Below are 13,222 nucleotides of genomic sequence, written 5' to 3'. Positions count from 1 at the left end.
GAAAACTAATGGACCTCCTCAGCAGCATATTAAGAAACTCTCTTCTGCAGTGGAAGGGCAGGAAAAGCTGAGGCTCAGGCCCAGGATATAATCAGAAGAATAGCGGAGTTCAAGAATGTTAAGTTGCCAAGTTAGCCAAGTCTGTTATACAACATCAGGGCCCTGACTGGGAAAATACTGGACCCTCAGAAATGAAGACCTCTGAGTAGAAACGTATCTGGGTTGATAGATTCAGAATTCAAATCCCCAGACTTCCTCAAACCCTCTGAATCTATAGAAGAGGCCCACTCCTTAAGAATTAATGCTTTCCTCTGGCTTGAAGATGATTAAGAAGCCTCTGACCTTTAAGACCACATGCACACTCCCTCTAGGTCTGCCTTGCCACCCCACCTAGCCACCAGATCCATAACTAAAGTTACAATATAAACCAACAGGAAAGTGTTGGGGCTGCTAAGGAGGAAAGGTGAAGGTTTCTGCAGAGCTTAGCTGACATGCACCTCAGAAGCCTAGAAAGTGTCTATGTGCCTTAACTCTAAGAGTGCTAGATCAAGGGATGGAGGAAAAACAAAGTTGGATAAGGAAGTGTTTATCAATATGGAAGTGTTAGGGGAACCACTGACCAAAACAACCTGCCCTGGCCAGGCATGAGAGTAACCACTTGCATGAGTTATCTTACAACAGGAGGTCCTGTTAAGGAAGGACCTTACCACTGACAAGCTACCACTGACTGGAAGAATTCGGGAAAGGCCAAAGGAGAGAGGTGACGCCAGTCCATATGTCCCAGTATCCTTCTTGCTGGAACCCATCTTGGCTGAGCAATGTGCGCACCACCATGAAGGACCCTGAGTCAGAATGATTGGCCAGAGACAACCTGGAAACTAACCCCATTACCCCTGAGACTATGGGCTGCGTGGCAGAGCAGTTCTCCTGGGTTCCCTTACCCAGCTGCTCTCTGCCTGGGTGCCCCTTCCCAATAAAGTCTCTTGCTTTGTCAGCACGTGTATCTCCTCAGACAATTCACTTCTGAGTGTTAGACAAGAGCCCACTCTCGGGCCCTGGAAGGGGTTCCCATTCCTGCAACAGAAGTACTCTTCTGGGATAAAGGTTTTATCACCCTGGCAAGAACTCCGGGAGAAGGTGTTGACATGCTTCTAGAATGGCTCTTAGAAGCTTGGAAAAAGTGACAGCTCCTCTTAAGTAGAAATGCTAGAACTACCATGGCAGGCAGTGGAAAAGGGGTCAAAAAGTTTAAGGAAGTTAGCATGCTAGAATGGACAGTTTGTGTAAGCCCTAAAAACCTACCAAATGACTTTGTTCCGAAGGAAGGCCAAAGCAATGAAGAATATGCTGGTAAGAGGGGCAGCATCTCTGAGCTATCAGTGGTAGCTCTCCTCTAAAGGGCAGAGGTGATGGTAGAATGTTGTTACAGAATTGGGTTCACAAATAGCAATGGGAATGATGGGGTGGGGGAAATCCCAAAATAATAGAGGACAGGTGGAGGTGTTCAGCCATCAGACGCCAGGTGGTACAATTATCATAATGAGGAAGGTCAGAGTGGAATGCAGGGCAAAGTTATAGAGTGGCATCTTCAGAGGTAAGATAGTTGGTAACAGTTCTGCACCCAATTCCATTGTGTGTTGGAGGGGTGGGGTTGGCAGGGTAGGGGTGAGGAATTTCCCCACACCAACCAGAAAGTTTCTGACATCAGCTGGGTGTCCTACAATTCAATTCAATTCTGACACTATCTACCTGGAGCTAGCATCAGATTCTACAGGTTAAAGGCTCAGTGCCACAAGGCTTCCCTCCACTTCAGATGCCAATCGCAAACCTAGGTTGTTACCGGTGCTTCTGATCGACTGGCTGTACACTGGAGCTTCCAATGACCACCTCTTCAGGTTCAGTTAATTTGCTAGAGCAATTCTCAGAACTCAGAGAAACATTTCACTTACCTGATCACCAATTTATTATAAAAGGGTGTAAATCCAGCTAGATGAAGCGATACACAAGGTGAGGTCCTGAACAAAGGAGTCTCTGTCCTCTTGGAGTTTGGGGCCTGGCACGGTGGCACATGGAAGCTTCTGGTTCCCCAACCTAGAAGCTCTCTGAACCCTGTCCTTTGTGGGTTTTTTGAAGTCTTCATTACATAGGTATGATTGATTAAATCATTGGCCACTGGTAATTGAACTTAATCTCTAGCCCCTCTCCCATCTCCCTTGCCTGGAGGTCAGGGGTGGGACTGAAAGTTGCAACCCTTTAATCAAACAGTTGGCTCCAGTATCCTTACCTGAGCCAGTTTTCAGACCTGGAACCCACTGACTAAAAGAGAGGTTAGGTGCTCTGGAATAAGACCCTGTGACACCATGGCAAGTATATACAGCACTGATTCCTCTAATGTTTACCCAAAGGGACTGATGGCCATTAACTCAGGTACTATAACCTGGGGAAAGGAGAGTATTCAGACATCTCAAAGACAATCAGTTACAGGGTCTAATTAACTTTGATACATGGAGATCCAAAGCATCATCATGGCCTCCCTGTTAGTGGGGCATTAGGTGATCAGGTATTAAGTGGAATCTTGACCCAGCTCACAGTGGTCATTTTTCCAGTCCCTAAATGTGTAATTAGAATGGACATAATTGGTAGCACAACACCACATTGATTTCTTGACCTGTGTGATAGGAGCTATTGCAATGGGGAAGACCAGGTGGAGACTTCTAAAGCTACCCACCCCCATCTGTCAACAAATCAAAAACATTTCATCCTGGGGGGAATGTCAGAGATTAGTAGTACCTTTAAAAACCTGAAGAATGCAGGGATACTAGTCCCCAGTGTATCTCCATTTAATTGACCAGTCTGGATCTTGCAAAAACCAGATGGATTCTGGGGGGTGACAGTAGAGTATCACAAATTCAACGAAGTAGTAGTTGTACTTGCAGCAGCTATGCCAGATATAGTACTTTTGCTGGAGCAGAGTTACACAGCTTCAGGTATGTGGTAGGCAGGCATTAAGCTGGAAAATGCTTTCATTTCCATCCCTATCAAAAAGGAGAGAAAAAAATAAAAATTAAAAAAAAAAAAAAAGGAGAATCAGAAACAGGTTATGTTCTCTTGGAACGGATAACAGTATATATTTAGTCTATTCTCAGGGCTATGTTAAATCTTCTGCCCTCTGCCATAATATAATCTGAAGACACTTGGACTAACTGGACATCTCACAGAATATCACAGTGGTCCACTGTATCGATGGATCATGAGCCTGCATCCAGACCCCCATGTCATGTGCCACTGATGAACTGACATCTCTCCCTCAGCTCAAAACTATGGCCATATGGTGGGAGTAGAGAGTGTTCTTTATGACTGACAAAGCAGGAATAAGATCAAGCTGGGTTCATAGGTGAATTGGCCTCTTATATAGGTTCAAGTCAAAAATGGATGGCAGGTGCACTGAAGTGCCAATTAGGGGTAGCCTTGAAAATAGCTGTGAGAGGAAATCCAATGAGCAGAGCTTCAGGTGGCGAACCTGGTCATTTACCCTGTGTAGAAAGAGAAGGAGCCCAAGGTTAGGATATACACAGTTCCATGGGTAGTGGTAAATGTTTTGGTAAGTTGATAAGGGGCCTAAAATAGAAAATATCGCAAGATTGGGGAGTAAGAAGTCTGGGGTAAAGGCACATGAATGGACCAATGAGAGAAGATGCAAAGTGTGAAAATCTTTGGGTCAAACGCCAAGGCCAATCAGAAAGCATCCAGTACAGAAGAGGCACTAACAACCAGGTAGATTAAATGACCGGCAGGTATTAGTCAGCCTCTGTCACGGGCTACCCTAATGAGAGCACAATGAACTAATGGAGGAGTAGCTATAATGGCAGAGAGGGAGACTATGCATGGGTTCCCACTGGCCAAGACTACTTTAGCTACTGATGTTGCCAAATGTCCCATATGCTAGCAACAGAGCTCACTGCTGTGCCACTGATATGGCACCATTCTTCAAGGAGACTTTGGTGGCAGGTTGACTATATTAGGCCCCTTCCATTCTGGATGGGCCAGAGATTTGTTCTAACAGGAATAGACATGTATTCTAGGTATGTATTTGTCTTTCCTACCCACGGGGCCTCCAGCAACATCAATATCTAAGGGCTTACAGAATATTTGATCCACCAACATAACTTCGTATATAACATTGCATCAGACCAAAGGACCCACTTTATAGCAAGGAGATTCAGCAGTGGCACGTGACGATGGGATCCACTGTTGACCCTAGATGCCACCAACATGATAGAATGATAGAAGGGTCTATCGAAGGCACAGCTGAGGTACAAGCTTGGATATGATATATCGAGGTTGGCACACCAACTGCCAGGATGCAGTATACATGCTAAATCAGTAACTTCTATATTGTACTGTGCCCTTAATACGTGGAGAATATATGGGTCCAGGAACCAATGAGTGGAAGTAGGCTAGGACACACTTAACATCAAGCCTACTTGGGGAATTTGTGCTTCCTATCCCTACAATTGTGTTTTGCAGATTTAGATGTTATGGTACCCTTGGGGAAATGTTTCCACCAGGGGACACAGTAAGAATCCTATTGAACTTTAAGCTATGGTTCTCATCATTCAGGCACTTTAAGCCCTTTGTGCCAAGGGATGAACAGTCAATAAGAAGTAATCATCTAGGTGGGGGAAATGGACCTGATCATCAGGAGGAGAGAGGGCTGTTGCTACACAATGGGGACAGGGAGGACTATCTTTGAAACCTACTGAGGCTTCTCTTAGTACTTCCTTATCCAGTTTTGATGGTAAATGGATAAAGTTAGCAGTTAGGCCCGAGAAGTGCATGGTAACCGGGGGCTCAGATCCTCATGGTTGAAGATCTGGGTCAATCCTCCAACTAAGCCATCTAGACCAGTAGTGGTGTTAGCTACGGATGAGAGAAAACTACATTGATAACAAAGGAGGAATTTGATGAGTTTTGATTATATCTTGCTACCAGTTGCAGCAGAAGCAGCTGCAGTTCATTCCACTGACCCTCCCCTCATAAGTTTTCCCTAAGAACCCTCCAGTGTCCTGAAAAAGCTGCTTCCATAATGTATATGAAGCAAATGGATCTAAGAGGCACAAAGGTGGACTGTTATGGATGCTGTGCTGTACTGTGTTGCCCAGATTCCCCCTTTAGAACTGGAGGACTTATTCCTCCAGCTACTGGGAAGGTTGGCTGATAGCTACAACTTAGATGAAGAAGCCACATCATCTAAGGTCATGCTCCTTTCCCAGGACAGCTCACAGCCAAAGACTCATGTATGTGGGGGTATAAAGGTTCAGACCTCATGCTCCACTTGGGACAACTCTGAAGGGACAACTGCTTCAGAACTCTCTATGGTGTCACACGAAGACACCATATTGTGATTCCATTGCAGCTCGGTTTATTCCTGTCTAATCCTGCTTCCTTCCAATCCTCCACAGGCATTAATCCGAAGGACACTCCCTGATAAATTTCCTCTATGGGTTTGCGTCTCATAGGACACAACTCATAGGAATTATCTTTATAGCATTTTACTTCTGGTGATAGTTGTTAAGTTATACCCTAATCTTTCCATTAATAAATCTATCTGTGATTATTTAACAGGAACTTTGTGAGTTTTTATGCCCAGTAGGACATTACTGTCATGAGACCTATCTTTTGGGTACCCAAAAATACATAGCAGAAAAAATAAGGCATGGTTTAGAAAAATATACATACTATTTTGCATTTTCTAGTTAAGTGATAAGTTTTACACATTTGAAGAAGGGGTAGATAGTCTAGGCTAATTTTTATCAAAAAATGACACTTTTTTTTACTAAGAAAGATCTTAAACTTGCCACAAAGAAAATGTAGAATATTTCTATTTTTAGAGAGGTAATTAGACTAATTTAAAAAAGTACGAGGTTTAGAATTTCAAAGTCCTGGCTTAAATACCAATTTCACTCTTTATTAGCTTTGTAACTTAAGGCAAGTTACTTAATTTTGCTAACATTGTCTATGGAGGGCAATGTTGTGAAGGGGTTAATTGTGTGGTCTCTGAAGCAAGATCACCTGGGTTCAAAGCTGTCACTTACTAACTAGGTAACATCAGATGAGTTAACTCATTTAACCTCTCTGTACCTCAGTTTCCTCCTCTTTAAAATGAAGATGATGATAGTGACTACCTTATAAGTTTGTTGAGATTAAATAAATTAATGTATGTAAAGTGCTTAGAACAATGTCATTGAGTGATGAATAAACTTACAAGCTGTTATTGTTATCTGTACTATAGGTTAACAATATTTGCCCATAGTGTTGTGGTAAAGATTAAATGAGGCAATACATGTGATACGATTAGCTCAAAGCTCCTAAACAATTGTAATCGTGAACATGTGTTATAGCTACTTCATAAGATTGTTTTAAAGATTCCTGGCATGGCCAGGTACTGTGCTAGGCATTGAAGATACAAATGGGAACAAAGACATACCAGACAGCCTTTGTGCTTGAGCTTAGAGCCTTAACAGGGATCAAGTGAGAGTGAATGTAATATGTTAGTCTTGCCTGGCACAAAGGAAGGTAGATAGATAGAAGTAAATATTCTTAGGCACATAGGGGAAATAGTATATAACCCATGTTCTTTCTCACTCTTACTCTTTTACCTTTTGGGTTCTATTTATCAATCATTTGCCATAATTATAGAGTTTGAGGGAAGGGAAGGGGTTGGGCTTCTTTCAATTTGTACTTTTTGTACCTCTCTAACTCACAGTCACTTTTTCTTATATTATACAATCAACAAAAACCTACTAAGGACCAAGACACCAGGAATAAACAGTTAAGACTACTCACGATGTGGGGGGGGGAAACAAATAAATAACTGTAATACATTACATTATAGATTTTTTTTCCAATTTACAATAGTTATAAACAAAATGCTAAGGCAGCAAAGAGAAAGGGATGATTGATTTTGCAGAAGCTTTTTGTCTCCATTCCCTCAGCACGTAGTCTGTTTTACCACTCAAATCACTGCTTAAAATATTAAAACGATTGATCTTTCAGAATTCTGTTTGTCTTCTTAGGTTTATACTAAACCAGGGTTTCTCAGCCTTGTCATTATTGACATTTTGGACAGGATATTTCTTTGTTGTAAGGGGCTGTCCTGTGCATTGTAGGATGCTTAGCAGCATTTCTGATCTTAGTAGCACTCACCCAGACTTGACAATCAAAAGTGTCTCCAGACGTTGCCAAATGTCCATTGCCCCTCTGAGAACCACTGCACTAAATCAATGATTATTTGTGGACTACAGTCTTATTAGTTATGTTCTCACCTTATAATGGAATAGTAATTATTTATCATTTATCATTGGTACATAGGAACTAGAGACTTTACTATCATGATCATTCAGCCACTTAATATGTGATTTGATATAAAGGAAATTACGTCAGTGATTTATGCACAAATCTACATTTTTAGATGTTTATATGTTGATTACTGGATCTTTTGTTTCTTTATCTTCACAAGGACAACATGATATTAAAATGGGACTGTCAGAGAATAAGAAAGAGCTCTTGGAAATCAAAAATATAATAGCATCTAATGGTTATCTATTGCTGTGTGATAAATTACCTCAAAACTTAGTGGCTTAAAACAAGAATAAACATGTATTATTTCAAATAGAGTTGCCATATGATCCAGCAATCCCATTCCTGGGCTTATATCCAGAAAAAAACTATAATTCCAAAAGATACATGCACCCCTATGTTCATAGCCGCACTATTCACAATAGCCAAGACATGGAAATAACCTAAATGTCCATCGACAGAGGAATGGATAAAAAAGATGTGGTACATATATAAATGGAATATTACTCAGCCATTAAAAAAAGAATGAAATAATGCCATTTGCAGCAACATGGATGGACCTAGAGATTATCATACTAAGTAAGTCAGACAGAGAAAGAAATATCATATGATATCACTTATATATCAAATTTAAAATATGACACAAATGAACTTATCTATGAAACAGAAAGAGACTCACAGATATAGAGAACAGACTTGTGGTTGTCAAAGTAGGGGGTAGGGGAGGGATGGACTGGGAGTTTGGGATTAGCAGATGCAAATTATTATGTATAGAATGGATAAACAACAAGGTCCTACTGTATAGCACAGGAAACTATATTTAATATCCTGTAATAAACCATAATGGGAAAAAATATGAAAAGAATATACATATATGTATAACTAAATCACTTTGCTGTACAGCAGAAATGAACACAACTTGTAAATTACCTATACTGCAATAAAATAAATTTTAAAAAATAACATGTATTATTTCATAGTTTCTATGGATCAGAAATTTGGAAGTGGATTACCTAGGTGGTTGTGGGGGGGTCCCTCATAAGATTGCAGTTAGAATGTTAGCTGGGGCTGCAGTCATCTGAAGACTTGACTGGGGTGGGAGGGTCACCTTTCTAAGATGGCTCAAACACCTGGCTGGCAAGTTAGTGTTGGCTGTTTACAGGAGGCCTCAGCTCATTATGTGGGCCTCTCCATTGGATTACATGACATGGCTGCTGACTTCTCTCAGAGTAATTGATCCAGAAAAGAGCAAGTCAGAAGCAAGCTTATAAGTCATACATCATCACTTCCACCTTACTCTGTTGGTCATACAGACCAACCTTGATAGAATTTGAGAAGGGAGTACACAGAGATATGGATCGTTGGAGAGCATCTTAGAAGCTGTTTACCATAACACAGTAATAAAAAAAGTTCTAAGAGCTGTAACATAAAATCAGGGAAAATCACCTAGAAAGGAGAACCAAAACACAAGTACATGGAAAATAGGAAAGAAAAAGTAAGAAAATGACAAAATCAATCAGGAAGCCCCAATATGACTAATAGAAGACTCAGGAAAAGAGGAGAGAAAAGAGAAGGGAGGACATTATCAAAGAAATTTAACAAGGTTGTAAGTTATAAAGTCAACATAGAAAGGCAATCTCTCTCTCTCTCTCTCTCTCTCTCTCTCTCTCTCTCACACACACACACACACACACACACTCAAGCATTGAACAACTGGAAAATGAAATTTTAAAATTCCATTTACAATATTATTAAAAATATAAATGCTTAGGAATAAATTTAACAAAAGATGTGTAAGCTTTCTACACTGAAAATTACAAAGCATTGCTGACAGAAATTTAAAAAGACCTTAATAAATAGAGAAATATACCATGTTCATGGATTGCAAAGCTCAGTATTGTTAAGATGTCAATTTTCCTCAAATAGAGCTCAATCAATTCCAATAAAGATCACAGCAGCTTAAAAAAAAGTGGATTAACAATTCAAAAATTTATATGGAAACACAAAAATCTTAGAACCAAAACATTCTTGAAAAAGAACTAATTTGGAGTAACTACACTTCCTTACTTTCAAGGCTTACTATAAATCTATAGTAATCATGACAATGTGGTTTGTATAAAGATAGACAAACAGATCAATGAGACAGAATTAAAAGTCCAGAAATAAATCCATAATTATATAGTCAATAGATTTTTGACAAAGGCTCCAAAGCAATTTAATGGGGAAAGGAAATTATTTTCAACAAATGGTGCTGGAACCATGTGGACAAAAATAAGCCCTCAAATCTCACCTCACATTATTTGCAAAATTTAAATCAAGATGAATCACATGCCTAAATGTAAAAGCCAAAATTCTCAGGTCATCCAAAAACATTATTAAGAGAATAAATAGTGAAGCTACACACTGGGAAAAATATTTGCAATTAATATATGATACAGGACTTGTATCCAAAATATTAATAAACTCAATAATAAGACAAACATCCTAATGAAAAATGGAAAAGTATTTCCACTTTTTCCTGTTTGTTGAAGTACAATTGACTTACAGTATTAGTTTCACGTAAAGAACATAGTGATTTCTTATTTTTATATATTTTATCTATACATTATAATGCTGACCTGAGCATCAGCAATAATAGAGATAAACTTTAAAACATGTATAAAGATGTTGTCCCACGTACACAAAAAAGCACATTTAACCATAGTGTAGGGCTAATCCACAGATCACTGTTTTCACAGCAATTTCTGCTTTATAAACTTTAGGATTTTTTTGTTTTCCTTCCTTCTACTTTCTTAGAGTTTAATTTGCTTTGTGTGTGTGGGGTAACAAAACACATAAAATATACCATTTTAACAATTTTTAAGTATACAGCTCAGCAGTGTTAACTATTTTCACAGTGCTGTAAAACAGACCTCCAGAACGTTTTCATCTTGCAATCTGAAACTCTGTTTCAGCAACTCCCCTTTCTCCTCCCCTCAAATCTCTAGTAACCGGCATCCTATTTTCTGTTTTATGAATTTGACTACTTTAGGTAACTCATATAAGTAGAATCATACAGTATTTGTCTTTTTGTGACTGGTTTATTTCTCTTTTTTCGGCTCCACCATGAGGCATGCAGGATCTTTTTTCCCTGACCAGGTATCAAACTCGTGTCCCCTGCAGTGGAAGTGTGGAGTCCTAACCTCTGGGCCACCAAGGAAGTCCTGTGACTGGTTTATTTCACTTAGCATAATGTCCTCAAGTTTCATCTATGTTGTAGCATATGACAGGATTTTCCTCCTTTCAAAGATTAAAATTCATCTGTCCATGAACATTTGTGTTGCTTCTATCTCTTGACTATTATGAATGAACAGGAACGTTCATATGTGCTGTGAACGTGAGTATGCAAATACCTCTTTGAGACCCTACTCTCAATTCTTTTGGATATTCACCCAGAACTGGGATTGCCATATCATGTGGTAGTCCCATTCTCACTTTTTTGAAGAACCTCCATACTGCTTTCCACAGGGGCTGTACCATTTTGCAATCTCACCAACGGTGCATAAGGGTTCTGATTTCTCCACATCTTCACCTACACTTGTTATTTTCTTTTTTCCAAATATTAACCATCCTAATGAGTGTGAGTCGACATCTTGTGGTTTTGACGTGCAGTTCTCTGATGATTAGTGATGCTGAGTATCTTTCCATATGCTTGTTGGACTGTTTAATCAGTTTGATTTTTTTGTTACTGAGTTGTAAGAGTTCTTTAGATATTCTGGGTATCTTATCACATATATGATTTGCAAATATTTTCTCCATTCCATAGGCTGCCTTTTCACTCTGCTGTGTCCTTTGATGCACAAAAGTTTTTTTTATTTTTTATTTTTGGCCGCACAGTGGGGCATGTGGGACTCTTAGTTCCCTGTGCCCCCTGCAATGGAAGTTTTTAAGTTTGATGTAGCCCCATTTGTCTATCTTTGCTTTTGTTGCCTGTGCTTTTGGTGTCATAAACAAGAAATCATTACCAAGAGCAATGACCTGAAGATTTTCCCCTATGTTTTCTTCTAGGAGTTTTATAGTTTTAGGTCTGATGTTTAAGTCTTTAATCCATTTTGAGTTAATTTTTGTATATGGTATAAGATAATGGTCCAAATTCATTCTTTTGCACATAGATACCCAGTTTTCCCAAAACCATTTGTTGAAGAGGCTGTCCTTTCCCCATTGAGTCATCATTGCACCTTTGCCAAAGATCATTTGACCATGTATGTGAGCGCTTTTTATTTTTTAAATAGACTTTATTTTTCAGAGCAGTTTTAGGTTCATAGCAAGTACAGAATTCCCATGTATCCTCTGCTCCCCTCCACATGCTAAATATGCTTTTAACTTCCCGAGGCGAACACAGATTGCAGATTTTAAACCTTTCTTCTTTTCAAATACATGCATTTAATGCTACACATCTCCCTCTAAACACTGCTCACTGCATCCCATTAATTCTACTATGTTGTATTTTCATTATCCTTTAGTTCAAACTATATAAAAATTCCCACTGAAATATTCTTTGACATAGAGGTTTAGAATTATGTTGCTCACCTTCCAAACATTTGTGGATTTTCTGGCTTTTTGTTATTTCTAGTTCAATTCTAATGTGGTTAGAGACCAAACTCTAATTTCAAGCCTTTTAAATTTGAGACTCGCTTTAAGACCTTGCCTCACAAACTTGATGCTGTTTTGTTATGATGGGAAAACCGGTAGGTTCAGACTCATTTTTTTCTGCTTTGGTTATGTATAGTCTACTGCGGTGGCTCCACGCTAAGTTTTGAGATCTTAAAACAGTATTCCTAACACACCACTGTAAAGCAATTATACTCCAATAAAGGTGTTAAAAAAAAAGAAAAAAAAAACAGTATTCCATTCAGGGGCCCGTCCTCTAGGCTTACACCACAGTGATTAGGCTGCGGTTAAAGACAGAGTACTTTTTTTTTTTTTGCGGTACGCGGGCCTCTCACCGCTGTGGCCTCTCCCGTCGCGGAGCACAGGCTCCGCACGCGCAGGCTCAGCGGCCATGGCTCACGGGCCCAGCCGCTCTGTGGCATGTGGGATCTTCCCGGACCGAGGCACGAACCGTGTCCCCTGCATCGGCAGGCGGACTCTCAACCACTACGCCACCAGGGAAGCCCAAGACAGAATATTTCTGAGCAGCATCATTGCGCTTTTCAGGAACGCCTTCCACCCCTCACGGAATGGCAGGGCGGTACAAGTGATTTCTCAGTCCTCCACAGCTAAGGGGTGGATAGTTCAGGAACTATCTGTGTACTTTACGAGGCAACGGATACAGTACCCTTTTTTTTTTTTTGGTCTCCTCATAGGTGACAAAGCTTCTGAGTTCTCAAATCTCAGAAGCTGAGGGAAAGAAAGGAAGTTGGGTAGAGTTCGAGAATGGTGGCAGAATGCCTCATCCCCGAATTGAGAGAGCACGTCTCTTGCGAGGCCTAACGAATCAGGGCCTCGGGTAACAGCGGCCCTTCAACTCCTCGGCCTAGTAACCCACCCGCAGAGATGGCCTCCCGCACGAACCTTTTCTTTCCTCCTTTCTTCTTTCCCAGCTGCTCAAACTTCCACTAGAAGTGGAACTGGGTGTGGCAAAAAGCCCGTCAGCGAACCGCCGGTCAGCGAACCGCCCCTCACGTGACAGACAAGAGGGCGCGGAGGACCTGGGGAACCTACGTCCGCCCTGGCCCCACCCACTTGACGCCACTCAGTGACCCCACCCCTCCGCCGTGGGGTGGAGCACGAGGCCCCGCCTCCAAACGGCCTCTCCTCGGAGCGCCAGGCTGACCAGTGGGGCGGGGCGAGAGGCCCGGAGGGGGCCAGTGCTGGGCGAAGG

This window comes from Delphinus delphis, chromosome 16 (genome assembly GCF_949987515.2).
Source record: "Delphinus delphis chromosome 16, mDelDel1.2, whole genome shotgun sequence".
Lineage (NCBI taxonomy): Eukaryota > Metazoa > Chordata > Mammalia > Artiodactyla > Delphinidae > Delphinus > Delphinus delphis.
This window is presented reverse-complemented; position numbering follows the sequence as displayed.